Genomic DNA, 9,531 nt, shown 5'->3' with positions numbered 1-9,531 from the left:
ACTGGTTTTTGTCGCGGTTTGATAGTAAAAGTGGAAGAGGCATTTAAAGGTTTTTTCGTCAGTTTCTTTTCATTCAACATTTTATTCTCAAAGAGTTACACAAAACTTCAACGATGTTCAACCTCTACACGTTTTACAATTAAATCTAAAGCTAAGGTTCATAACTTTTGGGGATTTTTACACCTTTGCAATCGTTAGTATTTGGGTAAGTTCCATATGTTTTTTTTATGTTGATTCGTTAAGTTTGGTCTAACCTTAATTGAATGATTTAGGGTTTTGGGTAGAAAGTAGATTATGATGTATAGGTGTTTATTATTGTTGTAGGTGACGATGTGGTACTCGTGTATAATTGTATGTTTGGCAACAATTATAGCGGATTGTGAAAAGGTTGGGTTTCCCTACTCAGTTGACTTTGTAATTAAGTATAAGATGGTGTGATTATTTTACTGGCATGATTACTATTATTGTTGAGATTGTTACTTTTGATTTGGCATGTTGATATTGGTATTGTGAGTTGGTTGCTTGTTGTGTCTGTGGCTCACGAGGTGCGCCCTCGGCTGAGTAGAGTCCTTTTTGGGAATGACTTCACGCCCTTGATTCGCCCCTTGTTGTTCCCGTCACAAGCAGAATGTGCACATTAATAGACATAGGTTATTCGCTCTATGGTTTTCAGCGGGGCTTAGGTGGTACGGCTGCGATCCCCATTGGTGGAGTGGAATACTGTTGCGATGGGTTTTTTAGGAGGGCTACACACTTTAGTGTGTAGTCAGGTGATTGGTGATGAACTAGAGTTGGAGGAATGTGTTTATTTTACTGGATGTTGTTTTTTGCTTATCTAGATTATTCAGTAACTGACCACGTTTAATTGTTTTAAAAATTGTGGTGATCCATTCGGGGATGGTGAGCAGTTGATTACCAGGTATTTCTATGGAGTATGTGTGGGATCTAGCTGGTGATGGAGTCATCACTAGTCCGAGTCGTTTAGTCTTCCACTGATAGTTATGACAGTTTTATGTCAGTTTTGGATTTCAGTTTGAGACGGTTGTATTTTATATTTCCAGTGTTGGTTTTAAGTTGTACGCACATTAAACTTTTAAACTTAAGTATGTTTCTTTATGGTCTCCTTTGATTACCATACCTAGGGTAACCGAGATGGTAGCATCTCCATGTGCTTAGGTGGACATGGTAAGGCACCTTGGTGTATGGGGGTGTTACAAAGTGGTATTAGAGAAACGATTTTGGAACCTGTAACCAATGAACCGAATTAATATAGAGAGTCAAGTTAAAATGAATCCGGGTAGGAGTTGTTAGGAGCTAATGCAAAGGCTTGAGAGACGTCCTAAAGTTGCGAACTTGCCCTTGCAACTTTGAACCATGGTCACTATGAGTGAGTCATGGGATCGCTAATTGTTTAGTGTGTTTAAAGTATATGTGTTGTATGAAGTATGTGAATGAATTGGATGGAATGATAGAAGTATGTGAAGTATGATGCGGAATATGTTTAAGTGACGATTGATGTTTATTGTTTGGTTGATATTAGTAGCATGTGATATTAGGAGGATATGATGACATGTATATATATATGGAATATGTGTTGAAGTTATACTAAGTAAGCATGCGGGTAATACATGATTGATAAGTTGAATATTGTATGAGTATGATGGATGTTATTGTTTGGCTTTTGTAACAAAGTAACATGTGGTTAGGGATAGTGGTTTTATGAGTATCGAGTTGCTTTTGTTTGCTTTGTTGCTGATTAAGTTGTTTTGAAGGAAAAATCAAGTTGTTATATTGTCCGATTATAGAGAAGTTGCCTTTAAACTGTTATAACTTCAGATGCATATATGATATTGATGTGTTTCCACTTAGAGGTCATAGCTTGTTCTCTTACGATTCTAATATTAAGTCACACGACCAAAACGACCAAGAAACGAGTGAGATACGACAGTTGTACGGAACTTGGATAGTCCTGAGAACTGCGTAGGGTACTCGATCAAGTACACCTCTTTGTACTCGACCGAGTACCCCGTACTCGATCGAGTAGCCCTGTTAATTTATTATGCATGCTTACGATCTTCACCTACTTGATGGAGTAGGCTGTACTCGATCTAGTAACCCCTGTTTTGGTCATATTCTTATCTTTTGACCTTATCGCATATCATATATATTTCAAAGATGTTCTTTTGCTTCTTTATGTATTGTTTTAAATGTGTGTTTGTCCTGATGCGTAAGTTACCAGATCTTATGATGTAAGGAGTAGCACTTTATGATGGGTATGAGTTTGGTGGGGAGGACATGGATTATACCTGATTGTGATGGATAGTGGAAAGAGGAAGGGAAGATTGATGAGTTTATTGAGGCAATGACCACATTTGGTGAGGTATGGTGAGTGATATGGTCATGGGTTTAAGTAGAGTAGTGATAATCGTACATGGTCAGAGGGGTAGGTAAGTCCGAGGAATGTAAGAATGAAAAGAATGAAAGGAAGGATGTGAATTGTGCCAACTTGGGATGTGTAAGGATTTATAGAGGGATATAGTTAGGATTGTGTTGGTTAAAGATATATGTGATGGAAGGTTGTTATAAAAGGATGGAAACGAATGGTGTATAGTGAGCTTAGATCGAGTTTTTGTCGCGATGTGTAGCTACTGGCCGAGTTTGGGAATTTGGATTATCAACAGGTGAGCCTAATGTGTAATTTCCTTGGGCAATTAAAGGTGTGGAACGAATTTTGGTTTTAGAGACGTAAAAGGGAGATGCAATTAATTAAAGAGTAATCGTTTATTATGTGGACTGATTGGTGGCAAGTGTGAGTGAGTAGCATGATGAGAGAGGATCCATGGTAAGAAAGAGTGAGAAGGTACTGATATGTATTAATGGAATTTGAGTTTTGGAGCAATGAGAAGATAACCGGAGCACTAAAGAGTTAGGTAGTACGAATAAGGAGTTGAATTGTTAATTGGTTTTGTCGAGTGTAAAGGGAAAAGAATTAGGGGAGTAAACTAAGAGGATGTTGCCCAGAGTTATGCGATATGGAAGTATGGAATCGTCGAGATGTATGATACTATCATGAGGGTATGGGTTAATGGTTATATAAATAGGAATTTCCGGACGACATGTTAGTCATGAGTTTCGAGGAATTAAGGGGAGTAAAAAGTTGGTAGATTATTTGCACGATATGAGATTTTGGTGGTGAGTTAGGTGACGATACATTTAAGGACATAATTGGAATGAATGCTGAGGTAAATTTTGTTGACGGATTTGTTGTTTGTTAATTGGGATGTTAACCGAAAGAGAAATGAACTGTTTTTTTAGAGGAGATTGTAAGGGATTTGTTATACAAAAAATGGTGGTGTCGTGATGTTATCACTAGTATTTAAGGATGCGGTAAATAGAGAAGATAGCCGTCTTAGAGAGGTTGATTTTATGGAGGCCGGATTGGTATATATGCTTGCAAAGGAGTATAAGATGTGGATATAGGAGGCGTTTGCTAGTACTTAGGTATTAATGGTATGGTTACATTTGTGAGGAGGTGATAGTTACGTGAATGGGAGAATGTGTTATGAGAAGCATACGAGTTAAGCTCGGGCGAGAAGTAATCTTTATCAGGTGGTAACATATGTGATCATGATAGGCTAGTTAGATTCGATTTTGGGTCTATGATGTATGTACGTGTTTGTGAGAGGTTCTGACCTCACGAGTAGTAGTATAGTGTGATAGTCATAAAGTTGTTATCTAAGTCTTCCGTGTTATATGTTCTGTATGGTAACCTAAAAGGATGGTATTCATAAAGGGTAATGGTGGTTGGGAGGAGTCATGTGATAATTGTTGTTTTGAGAGTTTGGTTTTGTAGTAATGTGGTTGTTATGTTCCGGATGCGATCCAGGCACGGTACCCCATGTTGCGATGTGGGTACTTTAGTAACACCCCCATCTACTAAGGAGCCTTAACAAGACCTTCCTCAGCAGATAAGGGCGTTACCATCTCGGTTTCCCGATGAATAGTAAATATCAAACGTCAAAAAAAGAACAATTATGTTTGTTACAAGTTATCTCAGCAAAAGAAAGGTACAACTGATAACAGCTATTAACTACGTGGAACCTTCCATGCCATGACTCGTGATAGACTCGCTTCTCCAAAGCACTCAGCTAAGCTCCGCATATCAACATATGCTAAGACCGACTGCTCACCATAATGGATTATGGCAGACACAACACAAGAAGAAAACACACACATCACCACTCAAGGTCAGTAATTGAAGAACAACACAAAACACCAGTCATAGCATACACACATCCCATCACCACTTCCAATTACCCATCACTCCTCTGACTGCCCGAAGGTTAAGTCCTTCCAGATTATGGCCGCAAGCAATAATCCACACCGCCAGTGGGGGACCGCAGCCGTTCCCACCTAAGCCCCGCTCATCTTTTGCCAAGCGCAAACCCATGTTCCTTAATGTGCACATCCCCTCTTGTGGCGGGTTCAACAAGGGGCGAATCAAGTGCGTGAAGCCACACCCGCAAGTGACTCTACTCAGCCGAGGGTGCACCTCGCGAACCACAGACAAACAACTACAACCAACTACAATGCCAACAGCAATACCAAATACAAAAAGACAACACAACCGACATACTAAACAATCAACAATACTAATTAGTAAAAAAACCTACCTTTAGCAATCCGCAACAACACCGAATATGGCCGTATGACGATAAACAACCACCATTACCACCTATTACAAACAGCATGACAAACCCTATTACTACCAACACAACCATAACCAACACTAGGGAAAACGATGATGATGATGATGATGGTGATGATGATGACTTACCTATACTCGGTGTTCCGGCGACAAGACCGCTACCCGACTCATGCTTCTCATCCCCATGGTGCCTCAACTTATAAAGGGCTCCCAAGGATGAAGATTGTGAAGGAGAGAGTTGTATCGACAATTAGATTTAGAGGAAAAGAAATGAAACTGATTTTGGTTTCACGACTTCACGATATATATTTTACCGCAGAACTCCACTTACTCGATCGAGTGGCCTCTACTCGATCGGTTGGCCTCTACTCGATCGAGTTACAGAGCCGCTCCATCGAGTAGCCCCCGCTAGATCGAGCATCCTAAACCCAAAGGTTACTATGACTTAGATCGCACGACCAAGGCTTACAAAGGTCTAGACACGTGTCTAAGATCAGTCAACGACGGTCAACGGGTCCCTAAAAGGGAGGGTAATACAGGCTTCCCCCCTTAAAAGGAAATTCGTCCCCGAAGTTCAACTCATCATCTCCCACAACTCAAGGTGTAACATTGACTAAGGTAACCGATGACAACTCATCCCAACAAGAACAACCTTAAGCATTTCCCACATACCACCCAAATGCCCATTGCGACTATTCATCATCATCATCTACCTCTATGAACATGACTATCCAACACAACTTTTTACCGAGTCAACAACCACGTATAACACACGAAAGGACACCCTATCACAAACTGCCACTTCCATTCTACCAACCAAATTTAACACCGCACAACTCCATACACCACACATAACATACACATCTGGCACAAATACTCTACTTATTCATTTCACAATTAATCATTAACATCAAATTTACATGAAACTACCAGTCAATTATTCAGTAAATGATTCAACATTCCTTTAAATTATCTACACAACACTTATATTGCACAACAACTTAACAATTTAAATTACTTAATAATTTTTTTAAAAAAAAATTACGCACATTACCTTCACGCAACCAAAGTTTAAATTTTATCTGACAAATGGAACTTCGTCCCTGAAGTTCACCTTTAAGATGAGATATAAATATTACATGAACATTATATCTTCACATAGTCCTGACTTATGAAGTGATCCACGTATGATGAAACCGACAATTATCATGTTACATCCTTTGACATTACTTACATAATATGTATGCATATGTGTATACCAAATGAAAACAATACTAAAATGAGTATATGAAACGCAGCGTTACCAAACAAATATTTGTGGAAATTAAGTAATTGCATACGTGACATTACAAACATGATTACTCAATATATAACTAGCTTTGAAGTTATCATCACCGACGATATAGCTTAACCAGACTTTAAAAAGATAAGCAAATACCTACAAGCATGATATCACATGAGACTAGTATAAACCACCTTGATAACACATGTAGTGCAATATGAAATATAGAAGCATGATTAATAACCATGAAACAAGACATAAATCAACTAATCTTTCCCATAATCCCAAGAAAACGGAGTATGAGGGTCATCAGGGGACACTCGATCGAGTTGAAGGCACTCGATCGAGTCCGGGTTAGGCTACTCGATCGATTAAGGCGTACTCGATCGAGTACCTAGAGGTCAGAACACTCCCTAAGATGTCCTCATCAGATACTCGATCGATTAGAGGGCACTCGATCGAGTATCTGCAGGCCAGATCACCCTCCGAACGCGATCATTAAGCCAAAGAAACGTAATCAATCTCCAGGGTTTCACCCCACACCACACACCTGCATAACAAAGTTCGAAAATCTAACAAAATGCGGCCTTATGGCCAGATACAACCAATATAAATCAATGTACGATGAAACAAATGTAACAAGTAACATAAGTCTGCTAAACAACAACAACAAGAAAATCATTCGAGGTCACCACCTCAGCCCTTCTCCATCCCCTCCTCCTTCTCCTCCAGATGTGTCGGCTCCTAACATACCTCCTCCTGTGGTCGCTCCCATACTGGGGTCATCTTCTGCTCTCCATGGCGCAAGACAACCGTAGGAATAGCTCTCTGGGACTCCCAAGGTGGTCGGGTCCACTCCATAAGAGTGAAAGACTCCACTATCATTCCCGACACTTCGCCACAAACGGGTTGGGCAAAGTTGGTCCCAATGCCCTGCATGTATGCCATCTCATGAAGGTTCCAGAGCACTAAAGTGTTGGACACCCTCTCCGTGAGATCACTCACCTGCATCTCGGGGCTAAAAGAGGAAGGGTAACTGGGGTACTGGTACCGTGGTGGCACGGACTACACTGGCTGAGTCTCTCCGACCATCTCTCTCACTCTCCTAGGAGCTCTCCCCACCATGGGTACCTGGTCCTCTGGTATAGCCTGGTCTCCCCCAACCGGCTCCTACATCTCCTCTAAAAGGTCATCCACGATCAGGTAGGCCTGACTGGTAGGGGCGGGCTCATCATCATCCGAGTCCGATGCAACCACAATCTCAGTCAACGACTCAGTCACAGGAAGATGGGTCGAGTCGAGTACGCTCATCCAGCTCTTACCCCTCACCCTCCAAGCTAACTCACCACCCTCCAACACTCTCAGCCACTTCTGGCCGATGAAGTAAGTCATGTTCATAGTGGGCACAACCGGAACCATAGGTCGGAGAGACGAAGAGGCCTCAAAGTTAGTCAACCTCTCTGCTAGGCAGGTTGCAATAACACCACAACTCAGGTATCGGGTCGGAGACTGGGCCATCAAGGCCAAACTGGCACACACGATAGCCGGGGCACTAAAAGCTACACGTTGCACTCGGGTGGGGTTCAGATAGGCGAACAACAACATAACCTCATGTGAGTTGGGCTTACTCACATCCTTCCTATCATAAAATAAACAAGTCAGGGCTCGGAGTAAGATCTTCAAAGTAACATGTAACACCCCCATACTCCGAGTGCCTTACCAGGACCACTCAGGTATGAAGACATCACCATCTCGGTTGCCCGAGGTATGATAATGAAATAGACAAAACAGAAACAACATTTATTATAAGTAATTTAATGAATAAGTACAATCCTCGAAACCAAACTGAAAGTACAATACATTATTCCAAACTATCTGTTCTCAACTGAAATGTAAATAAATACTAAACTACAGCGGAAGACTCTATCGTCATGTCGTGGTCATCCCAGCTATCCCAGTATCATCTCTATACCTGTTCAATATCTGCTCACCATCCCCAAATGGATCACCGCAGGTTTTACAAAACAACACCGGGGTCAGTACTAATCACACAATCAATATAAATAACAACAATAAGACAAATAGACAGCTGAACTGTCACACACACACACACACACCACCAACTCCCATCATCTCAATACCGATCGTCCACTTTGGACCCTACCGCCCGATGGGGGACCGCAGCACTGTTCCCACCTAAGCCCCGCTCATCGTACGAGCGATAACCCTGTCCATTAATGTGCACATCCCCTTTCGTGGCGGGTTCCACGAAGGGCGAAACTAGGGCGTGAGATCACTCCCGCAAGTGACCCCACTCAGCCGAGAACGCATCTCGAGAACCATCAACAAACACAACCACAATCACAATCACAATCACAATCATCATATCAAACAAATAACTACAAAGACATCACCAATATCCCATTATGGGACTAATGCGAGTAGGAAATCCTACCGGAAAGCACAATACGCAGACGGTATCTACAATTGTCTCAAAACGCCTCTTCTACGAATTCTCCTCCTAACATATAACACATAAAGACTACCAATTACTTACTATTCATAAAACCCCCAAATCCTAAATTAGGGTTTGACCAAACCTAACAAAACATTATATAAATTATATTAAAAGCTTACCCTCGACGCAAGGAATCCAACGACACGAACTACGATACGAACTGACCGTCTGAACTCCGGAAATTGTTAAGGATGCGATTAGGAAGATGATGATCGCTTTCTCTCTTAAACAGGTTTTAGGTTTTGGTAAAAGTGAATTAAAACAACGACGATTATGTTTAAATACCCTAATCGCATAATTAACAAAACCCGCGAAAAACTCCCCGTAAACCGGACACTCGATCGAGTACCCAAGGTACTCGATCGAGTACCCCCCTACTCTATCGAGTGCCCTGACTACTCGATCGAGTGCCCAACAGTCGAAACTATTTTGCTTCGCCACTTACCCTTACTCGACGAGTAAGGCCTACTCGATAGAGTACCCCCAAGACTATAAATACGGAGTATTACAGTCTTCCCTCCTTAAAAGGAACTTCGTCCCCGAAGTTCAAACCACCACTAAACAAAGGTACTCCCATAAGCCTCCCGACTCGAAGGTCAAACAAAACACGACGTAAAACATGATACTAACCCCAACCAATCCCGACAATCATACCGACACAACATATAAAAGGTGTATATAGAACTCTTAAAAACTCTCGCGATCATCTCCTACCCCCCTAAAAGAAACAAGGTTACGTCCCCGTAACCATACATACCTGATCAAAAAGGAAAGGGTAACGCTCTTTCATTATATCCTCTGCCTCCCATGTAGCTTCCTCAGTCTCGTGGTTAGACCAAAGGATCTTAAGCAAAACTGTCTCACCACTCCTGGTCTTTCTAACCTTTCGGTCTAGGATCTGCTTAGGTACCTCAAGATATGATAAAGACTCATCAAGCTCTAAGTTCTCTGCCTCCAACACATGTGACGGGTCACTCACATACTTCCGCAGTTGCGATACATGAAACACATTATGCACTCTCT

The sequence above is a fragment of the Silene latifolia genome, chromosome 6 (assembly GCF_048544455.1).
Source record: "Silene latifolia isolate original U9 population chromosome 6, ASM4854445v1, whole genome shotgun sequence".
Classification (NCBI taxonomy): domain Eukaryota; kingdom Viridiplantae; phylum Streptophyta; class Magnoliopsida; order Caryophyllales; family Caryophyllaceae; genus Silene; species Silene latifolia.
This window is presented reverse-complemented; position numbering follows the sequence as displayed.